Genomic DNA, 11858 nt, shown 5'->3' with positions numbered 1-11858 from the left:
AACATAATACCATACCAAGTCTGTGGGACATTTTCTCGAACAGTGCTGCTACATCGCTAAAATTCCCAACATTATTTGCATATATTATCAGTAATAAAATCCATTCACATCACTTGATTACTCCTGTTATCTTGCAGATTGTGATTTCAATCCTTTATGATTGCATCTTGAACCATGGAGATGGAGAGAACTGGTTGGCTGTATGGAAATGGGAGACGAGAGAGGATTGAACGTGTGATGACCTCGGAAGTCGAAAGGGGACTTTCAAATTCTAATCGCTGTTATTTTCTCCAAAAGTTAGTCCCGCGGTAATGGGGTTGCCAGATTTTTAGGGAGGGTTGTCTTATTTGGAATTAGCTAATAAATTGATACCTAACTATTAGCAGCCAGGAATGCAGATTTCGGCTAAATATTAAATCAGAGTATGGACCCCAAAGCGTCAACCCAAGGCCTAGCATACATCCATTTATATAGCTGTGGGACATGGATCTCTTGCCATGGCTGGCTATGGTTACCCGTATCTATACGCAGATAGATGTTGGTTAGAGGTTTGGTGCTCGTGTTGTGTAACACCATGTGTTTTTAGCAAGTCTCATGTTTAAAGATGCGCCATGGCTAGAGATGAAGTTTCATCTCAAGTTTTCGTTGTGTAAAAAGTACATTAGTCTAGTGTCAATATTGTTCCAAGTACATTATGGCGCATTGTGAAAGCATGTTGGTCAAATGTCAATATCGCGTCAAAATGAGGCATTATGTTCGCACTAAATGGTGCACCAGCCCAATTGGGAGGATGGCCTTGAGCAAAATAGTTCTAACATATCAAGTTATGCAAGTCATTAGTTTATGGCTAATATCGCATCACAATGATGCATCAGGGCGGAGCAGGCTGGCCGAGGCAATATACAACCATCATGGCTGGACATTGGAGTTGGCTTATAGGCCAAAGTTGGAAATACAACCATCATGGCGCACCGCAGCTCTTAGTCATGGCTATGGTCATAAATAGTGTAAGCACCTCAAAAATGTGACTTGGTGAATGTCAAAGTGGTCCCCCGGTTTAAGTTGCAGAAATGTCCTTAAGACATATATTGGGAGAGGTAGTTGGTTTAAGGTGCATATGCGGACTAAGCACAAGTAAGCTTCATACCTTAGCCGGAAGAGCATTATTGATGCTTAGGCCTGATTTATAACTCTTTAGCCTTGCTAGTGGGACATATGATGTGAAGGCATCACTATGCCATGTCGCGGACTAAATATGCATCACCTTGATGCATTCCGACGAAATAACATATACGGACTAGGCCATTATTGCTTGGCCACTTCCTTGCAACACGAATTGGCTTAAGATGCTTGTCCCTTCGGGATGAAATTAGGTCAGTGCTGGATCCATTTAGAGTAGAGAAGGGTACGTAGGCACCTGCAACGAGTTGCGGCATTTCCGGTCCAGCACGTTGTCGTTCATATCATCTAATTGTGAGATGATTACCTCATATTGGCCTCTCATATCATCTGGCTCGATATTGCAATGTAAGAAATGATTTAAGCAAAATCGATGAGGGAGTTGCATTCCATTTCTTGGATGATCATACTTCCTATCAAGACGTTCAACGTAGGCATGCACCAATAAAACATTGGGCATGACTAGAAAAGTAAGTTGTATCGGTATGCAAGTAGCGGAGCTTGCATAAGCCTAAGAAAAGTACGACATTAGCCTGATTGATGCACCCATGGAACGACCAAGATTAGTACATGCCTTCAGCAATGCCAAAACTAAGTAAGGAAGATGGAATTAGGTCTCCGATGGCCTATGTGTAAGTTCAAGCGGTGGAGAAGCTAAGTTGTTGCATCATGCTTGTCGAGCATGCTTGTAAGGGCAAACGAACGTGCATTTACCTAGCGCGAAGAGGAGTTTTAAGGCATGATTAATAGCATCAGAGCGGCGCATCGGGGAGTTACGACGGGCTAGGCGAAATTTTCCGGTCTGTCACAGGTCGAATCCTTAACGCGTATATATATTTTAAGTGGGTGATGAAACTGAATCGTGAAACATCAAATTAGACCCATAAAATTTAAAAATACCATTTATAGATATATGTGGAAAAAAACGGAGATATTTATTTAATTTAAGACAGCTCATTCACAACATTAATTGTTTCGTAAGAGACTCTGAATTAGTTTGTAAGCCTAAATATCAACCTATTAGATGTTAACCCTAAATGGTTTTCACCTGCTGGAGATTTCATTAAAGTTTAAATTTATGCTTTCTTTTGCTATAGAGCTCAAAATGGAGGTTATGGACTCATATTTCGTAATTTTAGAAGTGCTCACCTAGCTTCGGCTTGCGTGGACATCAATGGTTGGAGTGTTTAGATGTCTTGAAATCATTAAAGCTTTCAATACTGTGGAGTAAAAGGAGATTATCACTAAATCAGATTATCAACCTCTAATTAAAGTAATTCAGGTGAAGAAGATGATGTTCCTTTGGGATTTAAGAGGGATAGTTGAAGATATTGCATTGTTTTTATTTTTGTTTGAGAGTTGGTCATGTAAGCAACAATTATACTTACTAATAAGTGTGCGGACAAGTTAGCTAAATATTATGCTGGTAAAGGTTTCGTTGGAACTTGGCTAAGACAACCTCCTACATCCTTATTAAACTTTATTCAGCACGGTAGTGCCTAGTTAATATATTATTCATTCGTATCAGGGATAAAAAAATAAAACGGAAAAGGTTGGTGCCGGTGTTGGTTGAATGTTGGTTTCCAAACAAGCTTGTTTTGACAGCGACGTTTTAGGTGCCGGTTATGCTACCAAATTTTTTTCTCATCCTAAAGAGTCTATGGACGTGGAGAACATTTTTATTTTGAAATCTTGTATTACTGTGTACCATAGAGTGTATACCCACAAAATTTAATTGAAAAACATATGTTGGAATTCTTAGTCAAAAATTATTATATGAGCGAAAATTATTTTTAAAATATTTAAACTCCAGAAAATGTGTTTTAGGTTATGACTTTTAATCCATAAGTCACCTATGATGAATAGGCGTTATGGAAAGTCGTCATTGGCCATGGTGAGTAAGGGCTGCATGATGAATTAATTGCCGACTCCCAAGAATTGGTATTGTATTCACCGTCTAAAAATGTCGGCAGTATGTATTCCTCAATTTCTCGGGATACAGTTGGCGTAGTCGAAGAAATCCACCAATGCAGACTGTTGGTTTCACAGTCGATATGATACGATGGGTCATCAAATATTCCGATTGTCTCTTGAAATGGGGATGTAACCTTGGTTGTTGGGTGGCATAGAAAACAATTTGTTCAATGCCAAGTATTTTACCAAGTATGCTGACTGTCTTCAATAATATCCGCATTAAAGGGTTTCATATGTCGGTTGTTTTATTGTCGGCATTACCAAATGTTTAAATTTTTATCCCAACTATTCTAAAGTCGGCATGGATTGAATATCTCGAGCATGCCGACCGTTGGTTTTATTTCAACTAATCTAGTTTTTGTTTTTTAGATCGTACTCCACGGTGGTGATGACCCTAAGCATGTGCGAAAGTTTGGTCCTGATACTTTCGAGCAATATGCAACTGATTTGGTCTGTAACAAATAGTTTTACAATATAATTAGGTATCAATATTTGTTACAAGATATATAACTTTTTATTTTTTCACGTCATGTAAGGGATTCACGAGTAAATATGAAGTTAGACTACAAATACAGCTCTCAAGAGTAAGTGTGTATTAGTCAGAAACAATCAAAGCAAATCTTCAAGGTTTGACACGGCTTGCGAGAGAGGTGTGGAACATGTTAGCCACAAGAGAAATGATTATATTTAAAAAAGACTAAATAGGGTATACAAAACTACTACGAGTAAGGATGAATTCTCCTTCAATGTTGTATTCAATTTGAATGAAAATATATGGAAAAGTAATGTATGGTGCGAACACACCGTAACCATAAGTATCATAACACTAAAAAAAAAAAACAATCACTTACCTTCTTATCGGAGATATAGGTTGATTGTCCGACTTTTTTTCGTCTTCTTGATTTCAATCGCATGTAATTTGTCACTCAAATTTTATTCTACTTTATTTTTAGCCGCTTTTAAGATTCTATGATCAGTGCGCGATTTAAAACAGTTTTTTTCTTTGGACCCATTTTTATAGAAGGTATTAGTCGATCAAGAATTTTTTGGAATCCACGATGAAGTGAAGAATTAATGGAAGAAAAGAAGAAGACGAGAAACATAGAAAAGTCGGCGGAGGAAAAGAAGAGGATGAGGATGCGGAGCTATATTTAAATTTTTAGATTTTAAGTTTTTTTCCCAAATTTATTAGCACACAAGGATAAAAGATAATACAGTACTTTCATCCCTAAAATTTCTTATTATGCCAAAACAGGGACGGAGGGAAGGTGTGCAAGTGGGGTCTCTTGCATCCACTAGATTTTAAGTTTTTAGGGTAAAAGAGTTTGGGTTTTGTGATTTATTTTCATGTCTTATGGGTGTAAAAAATAGCAGTAAAATTAAAATTTGTACCATTAATGAGATCAAAATGTAATATATCGGTTCTTAACTTAATATGTATAATTTCTTAGTTAATATTGACGTATTCTGAATGGATTTAATTAATAATGTTATCGTGAAAGTGACAAGTTTTTATACCGTGCGAGTTTTCGTATTGTTTAAATTATAGCTTATCATATGGATCAATTTCTATTTATTTTATACATGTTAGATATATTTTATTTTATTTTGACCTCATAGCTTATGAGTCCTCGCTCTGTCCTAGTGCCAAAACCTTGACCCATTTAACCATGAGTATCCCAAATGTGAGCTCTTCCTTAAATGAAATAAAATGATTTGATTATCAAATAATAAATACTAAGAATTAGTAAAAAGAAAAGTAAATCAAACTTTATGCACCGTTAAGTCTAGATTGCGTTTTCTCAATAATTTAAGTTAATGTTGTTAATTTCCCAGCAGCTCTGACTGCGCATGGAGGATTCGGGAAGTCATTCATGAGTACTCTTGCTTGCATGCCTCACACTTCTCATTCATTCTCACTCAAGAAAATAATTCAATGACCACCACCAGATCCAAGACACATACACACACATTTTTTATAGAAAGAAAGAGAGTCCCATAAATCTGTTGGCCTTGGCCACCACCAAATTCATCATAAACACACCCAACCTCAACATTCCTCACAGTTCCAGACATATTCGGTAAGGGGTTTGTTAACCAGTTGCATCGAAAAACTGCAAGTTATTTACCAAACATTCTCAGCTCAGCAGTATTATAATAGGACCTGCAGGTGTCCTTTGCAGCTTTCACTTCTTCTTCTTATCCACAAGAAAAGAAAAGAAAAGAAAGATGCAGTTTATAATATCAAGCACTATAAGTCTACAAGGCCTTTATTAATAAGATAGGATCAATTATTAATCTTAGTACTTACTTATTAACTTATGATTAGTACAATTTCCAAGTACAAGTTAAATCACAACTAGAAAGCAAAAGCATAGGTCACTACTCACTAGGTGTTACTTGTTTCACATGTTAGCCATGCGCCTTGACGTATATCATGTTGACAGAATTCCACAACTTTCATTGACTAGCAGGTGTCTTGCTAGTTTCAGCACGGACTCTCGGTTGCCTAGAATTTCATGCTGTTTATGCTGCAAGTACCCAGCCAGAGAGCTGACTTTTTTTTTTTTTTTTAAGTTAACCAGTTCGAACTTCTCTTGGGTATCGAGTCCCCATTGAGTCATTCGTTACAATTACATTGATGAAATCTGGAACTGTGTGTTCCCAAATGTGAGTTGAGTTGTTGCCGCGGAGTGCACTCCCCACCTATAATTGTTTCTTTGCCGCATAGTCTGCAAGTCCATCTGCCGTCTGGTTGGCTTCCCTATATGTGTGAGTTATCACATATGGCTGCACTTATGGCAGATGTAGTCGTATCTCCTGCAGCATATGACGAATGATCCATGGAGCATCGTCTGTTTCCTTTGATAGCAACGTTAACAGTATTGCCGAACCCGTCTCAAATTGGATTTGATTCCATTCTCTTGTAGTCGCCATCCTTCCAGCTAATAGCAGCGCCCAAGTTTCCGTCACGATAGCTGTTGTTTTTTTAATCGGTGCCGCCATTGCCATTACAACATGTCTGTATGCATCTCTGCAAATCCATCTCGCACCCGCCGTCTCAGGTATCCCCTGAGAATTCATCTTACTAGCGCCATCCGTGTTTATTTTTAGCGAATGAAGCTGTGGTGCATTCCACTTATCCATATTTTTCTTTCCGCACCATATGCAGTTTTCTGGTTGCCTTGTCATGCCCTAAAAAAAATTCCTGGCAATCTTGTCTATTTTATGATGGACATGTGTTGGTAGTAGTTGTGTCTGCATAATGTGATTGGCAGTAGGTATCAGACTTGTGTTGATGAGTAGCCATCTTCCCGCCTGATTGAGACATTTGACCATCCATCCTTTGACCTTTCTTTCCCATTTCTGTAGAAATTGTGCAAAAATTGGTGAAGAGTTTTTTCCAATCTTAGACTCCACACCTAAGTACTTAGGTGGGTTTGCTATTGTTGGAATGTTGAACATCTGAGTCAGCCAATGTGTCACACTTTGGGTTGTCTTAAGAGAGCTGACTCTTGTACATGATGAGGTCTCATAAATACGATTCGGAGTTTCGAAGCCTTTCAATCATACGCATCGGCATTGCGTCGTCACTCCTTTGTGACTGGCAGTTGTACATATCTGCTTAAACATGTATCCATGATGTAATGAAATCTATGCCAAAGATAGAATCAAATCAAAAAAAGCGATACTTTTTTTTTTTGCTAAAATATTGTCATGAGTAGCCTTTTACTTCACTCTTCTTACCAGACAGGTACAATCTGATTCCTGTTTTCTACTTCAGGTAAAAGCACATAAAAAAGCCAAAAGAAGAAAGTTAAAGTAGAAGTTTGGAGTTTGAACAAAAACCAAACAGATACCAACACAAATCACCCCATACCAGATCATTCTATAGATCCAACCGTGTATAAAGGTCTTTGGCCCTACAAAACCATCAACGTTTCAACGTGGCACTAAGATATTTGGGGATGATGTAACGTTAAACGAATATTGGATATACCATAACACTAAAAAGTGAAAAGTTGTTTCTATTTATTTCCTCTCCACCGGCTTATTGTTCTAGATTTTTGTGAAATAATGACTTTTTGTGTTTCTTCTTTTAATTGAAAAGTCAAAGTTACTTCTAGTTTAGACTTTAGAGTAGTGGAGCAGTTTTGAAAGAAGGAAGACCAATGGAGGTGTAAAACGTGCCGGCCCAGCACAGTCTAGTCCACGAAGTCACGTGTTTAGCGTGTTGCGTGTTGTGGTGGGCTGTGCCAGAGATTCAGAGGTGTTGTGTTGTGCTAAATGGCGTGTCGTGTTGTGACAGAAAAACAAACGTGTTGTGTCGTGTAGTGCTGTGCTAGCAAACTTATTTTATGTTTTCCAAAATAAATTTTTTTGAGATATTTTAGTTAATACATGTATTTTTTTTTTGAGAAAAGAAGGGTATATATATAAAAAGAAAAAAGCATTTACAAATTATTTACAAGTAAAAAGAAAACCAACTCACACATAAAAGATCTAAGTTGCTAAAAAGTCATAATATCCTCCCAATTAGTTATAACCTGATTCACAGAAAATTCCTTAAAAGTTTTCGTAGAAGAACTCCACAGGAAAATCCATTATTTAATGGAAATTTCCAATTCATAAACAGTCTTGAATCTTCCTCCATGCACCCTCCTGTTAGGCTCGTTCGAAACCTACCAACAAATTGCGAAAGGAATTAGATGCCATACCATCTTCACTCTTGATGTAGTTCTTTCCATTCTCCATCTCCGAATGCACATCATAAATTTAAGAGGCATAACCCAATGTACCTTCAGAGCCGCTAAAAAATACTCCCACAATTGATTAATCACCCTACAATGGATGAAGAGATGATCCATCGTCTCCACCGTTGTATTGCATAATAAACAAAAACTGGATTGTATAGCTACTCCCCTGATGGTATTTTTCAATGATGTTGTAGTAAGATGATTCGTTCACTCAGATTTGTTGAGAATTTGTTTTAAGACTTAATAAAGAAAATAAGGAAAAATATATATACACAATTTGTCACAAGATGAAGAGACGCTGAGATGCGGAATTCCACTACTTTTCATATTGTTATGGTTCAGTCATTAACTCTAGATAATATAGCTCAAACAAAAGAAGTTGTGACTCTAGTTCTTTGCCAACAATATATTTCGTAAAATATTATTTGTAAGTTAAAAACATGACGCATCTAAAGTATTTAGAACTAAGCATGCGACATCTAACAAAATAACAAATAATTAATAGAAATCATAAAGCAATTAAATCTATGCAAAAAGTCAATAAAAGAATTAATTCATTTACCACAATCATGAAAAGTTGCTTCCTCCGTTGTCCCAGTGATGGGGTCTAGCTCGGCATGGTGAAAACACACTCAAAGGAATTTTTCATTGCTCAAAAAGGTGTTTACAAGGAGAAAATGGAGAAAAAATTCAAAATCGGGTTTGTAACAATTATATTTGTTACAAATCAGAGAACGATACAGAGGATGTGTCACTGTTACTGTTGCTCTAAGACTGTCTCCTGAACTACAACCCTCGGCCGTGGGTCGTTACCACTGTAGCATAAACGACTGTCCTTAGGCGTCCAATGAGTGTGGGTCGATGTTCTTCGTTTTCTTCACAGCAGCAGAAATGGTGGTTTCCTGCCACTTGATTATCTCGACTTTCTGATGCTCTGCAAATCTCCCAAACTCTTCATCCCCCTTTATGAAACACCAGCACCCTTTCTATAGCCAGTAGCACCAAGAAATCTCGCTATAACTCAAGATAATTCTCTCTTAACTCGGCCTTGATGAAAAATATTTTGGGAATATTTTCTTCCCTGATTTAGCTTCTCACGCTGTTTCCCCACGCCAAATTACTCTCAACGCATCCAGTCATTGTCCAGAAGTGTTCCAACATGCAGCAGCCACGCGAAAATCTCTTGGTCACTCAATCAGGACTCGGAATCGAAAACCAACTCATGATGCTATGATTTCATATCTTGGGTTATCTAGCCAAATTTGATCGAAACAACACCCATACCAGCTTTGTTATGACAAATCACATCTACCCATGAAGTTTCAGCGATTGAATCGCACAAAAACTCCTCCAAAATCCGATCGAAAAATCTGAATGTGAATAGAAACGTTTTCCCCGCCAAAATATTTTTTTGAATTTGTGAAGAAGGTCACCCCTTATCCAGTGGTCTCCCCTTATCTGTTGTTGGAGTGCCGATAGTAATTTGGGTGCCCCTTATCTGTTGCTGGAGTGCCGATACTAATTTGGGTGCCCCTTAGTAATTTTCTCCGGGGGTCCAAATAGCACTTTTCGAGCAACTTTTCTACACAAGTGTATTTCTCCAAAAACACCTACACAAACATAAAAACATCATAATAAGTACAAAATCAAGCACTGACAATAGAGACACTGAGGACAATTCAGACATAAAAATGTGTCTATCAAATACCCCCAAACTTATTATTTGCTAGTCCTCGAGCAAATTTATTCTAGAAAAGAAAATTCAAACTCAGTAGGTGTCTCTAGTGACCGAGTAATAGTCTCGGGAGGGTTTACCAGAGGTGTACCCACAAAACCTTTACTCCAGACCCTAGCTATCTACGCAGAACCTTGGAAGGCACTAAAGAATCTCCTTGGTTGGCATACTTATTGACTACAGGAGGAAGTACCCTGATGTAAAATTCCAATTTTCGTACACGAGTTTGCACTCAAGCATACTAAGATTCATATAAAGTGACAGAGCTCTACTCAGATAGTTTCTGGACATCATAAACCGGAGTCAACCAATCACATGGATAGATTAAGAAGATGGATGTAGAGAAAAACGTGGATGATGTTGACTAAGGTGAACCTATCATAATGGACTGAGATACTGGTCTGGACTAGTATCAACACACTGGCATATACAAGGGAACCAGTGCTCGATAATCCTAACTCTAGGTCAACTCAGCTGGCATATACAAGGGTACCAGTGGTCGACTTTATTGTATTTATTCCGGTTGGTCTAGTGGTCTGGTCTCAATTTTTTTTTTTTTTTTAAGTTTCTCAGTCACTCTATTTCACCCTAGCAATGGTAAAAAGAAAAAAGAAGTGATCAGGAATCTTTCGATGTTTTCATCACGAGGATATGGCGAAACTACCATGTTTTCTTTTTCTAACACCTGAGCTCCGTGCTTTTATGAATAGACTCTTTATATGTTTCCATCTAATCAGATTGGTTCCTCAACTCCTACAACCAAAATGCTTCCATCCACTTAGACTGGTTAGTGCCATCCTTAATAAACATAAATTTCTAGGCTCTGGAGTTTATTTATTACAACTAAAAAGAAGTTTCTTCCCCACCCCCAAACTTAAATCTAACATTGTCCTCAATGTTCTAAAGATAAAATTAAAAACATGAACAAGGAGAAACTATTACCACTTGAGGGAAAAGAAATAAGGAAGAATATTACCGTGTCGCATGGAAATGGGTTACCTCCCAAGAAGTGCTAAGTTTAAAGTCTTCAGCCATACATTGGAAGAATTAGTCACCTCATAGAATCATATAGCAGCATCCGGAATAATTGTGGGTCATTTGGATCAAAAAGTATTACCCACAAGAAGAGGAAACTGCAACAGACCAAGAAGATACCGAACATACCCTTGCTTAAGACAACTACATCTAGTTGTGGTTCAGGCTCAGGCTCTATAAAAGGGTCTAAATAAAAGGTTTTCATCGGTTGGATTTCCTCAAAGGCATTTTGAATATCAGGCTGAAGAGTCTGGAAATACTCAAGTAAGAACTTAGAAGTGCATAAAAAAAGCCTGAATAACTGGGGATCCTCTAAGTCAATCAGATTTGACTCACACAGCTGACCACAATGAAAGAGTTGGTCTTCCTTAAGAAAATGTGTCGACCCTATTCTCCTAAAGTAATTAGGTTCAGTCTCAAAACTTAATAACCGACACATCTGAAAATCATAAGTTCCCACAATTGGAAGAAAATTTTTTGGCGGGAAAACAAAGTCAATTTGGGTATTATCTCTTGGGTAAACCACATCAACCAGAGGATGGGTTTCTAACAACTGAGCTTCTTTCTGGACATCATTAGGTTCGGTAAAATGTGTATCAAGATAATCTTGTAAGATGGTTGAGGCACAAATGTCAAGTCTTACACGAGGGAACTTTCTAATTACCCCCAAACTTAGAGTTTTCTGTGTCTCTAGAAAGACTAGTCACAACTTCCCTAATTTCTAGGTCATCAGATTCCTGAAAATGGTCAATTGATCCTTCTAAGTATGGTTCATCCTCGCTCATCTCTACGAGTTTATGGTCTTCTAAGATTAGTGTTTCTAAATCTCTAGACTCTAAAACATTATTCTCAGGGTAAACTCTTTCCTCTAAACCATCATCACAATCATATAAAGGATTACCAGCGAAAGTTTCTAGTAAAGGCTCATTAACTAAGGTGTTAATCATAGTTACTTCCTCTGATTCACTGATAGGCACATTGATGGTATTTTCAATGATGTTGTAGTAATGAGGTTCAAACTCTCGGACTTGTGAAGATTAAATTTAAAGATTTAATAAAATTATATACAAAAATATTAACAAAGTGGGAGAGAGGTATTAGAAAACAACCAAGACACTGATTCCACTATTACACATGAATTAATGATGGTAAACAATCCAAAACTCTAATTATCTTTT

The sequence above is a fragment of the Papaver somniferum genome, chromosome 1 (assembly GCF_003573695.1).
Source record: "Papaver somniferum cultivar HN1 chromosome 1, ASM357369v1, whole genome shotgun sequence".
NCBI classification, from domain to species: Eukaryota; Viridiplantae; Streptophyta; class Magnoliopsida; order Ranunculales; family Papaveraceae; genus Papaver; species Papaver somniferum.
This window is presented reverse-complemented; position numbering follows the sequence as displayed.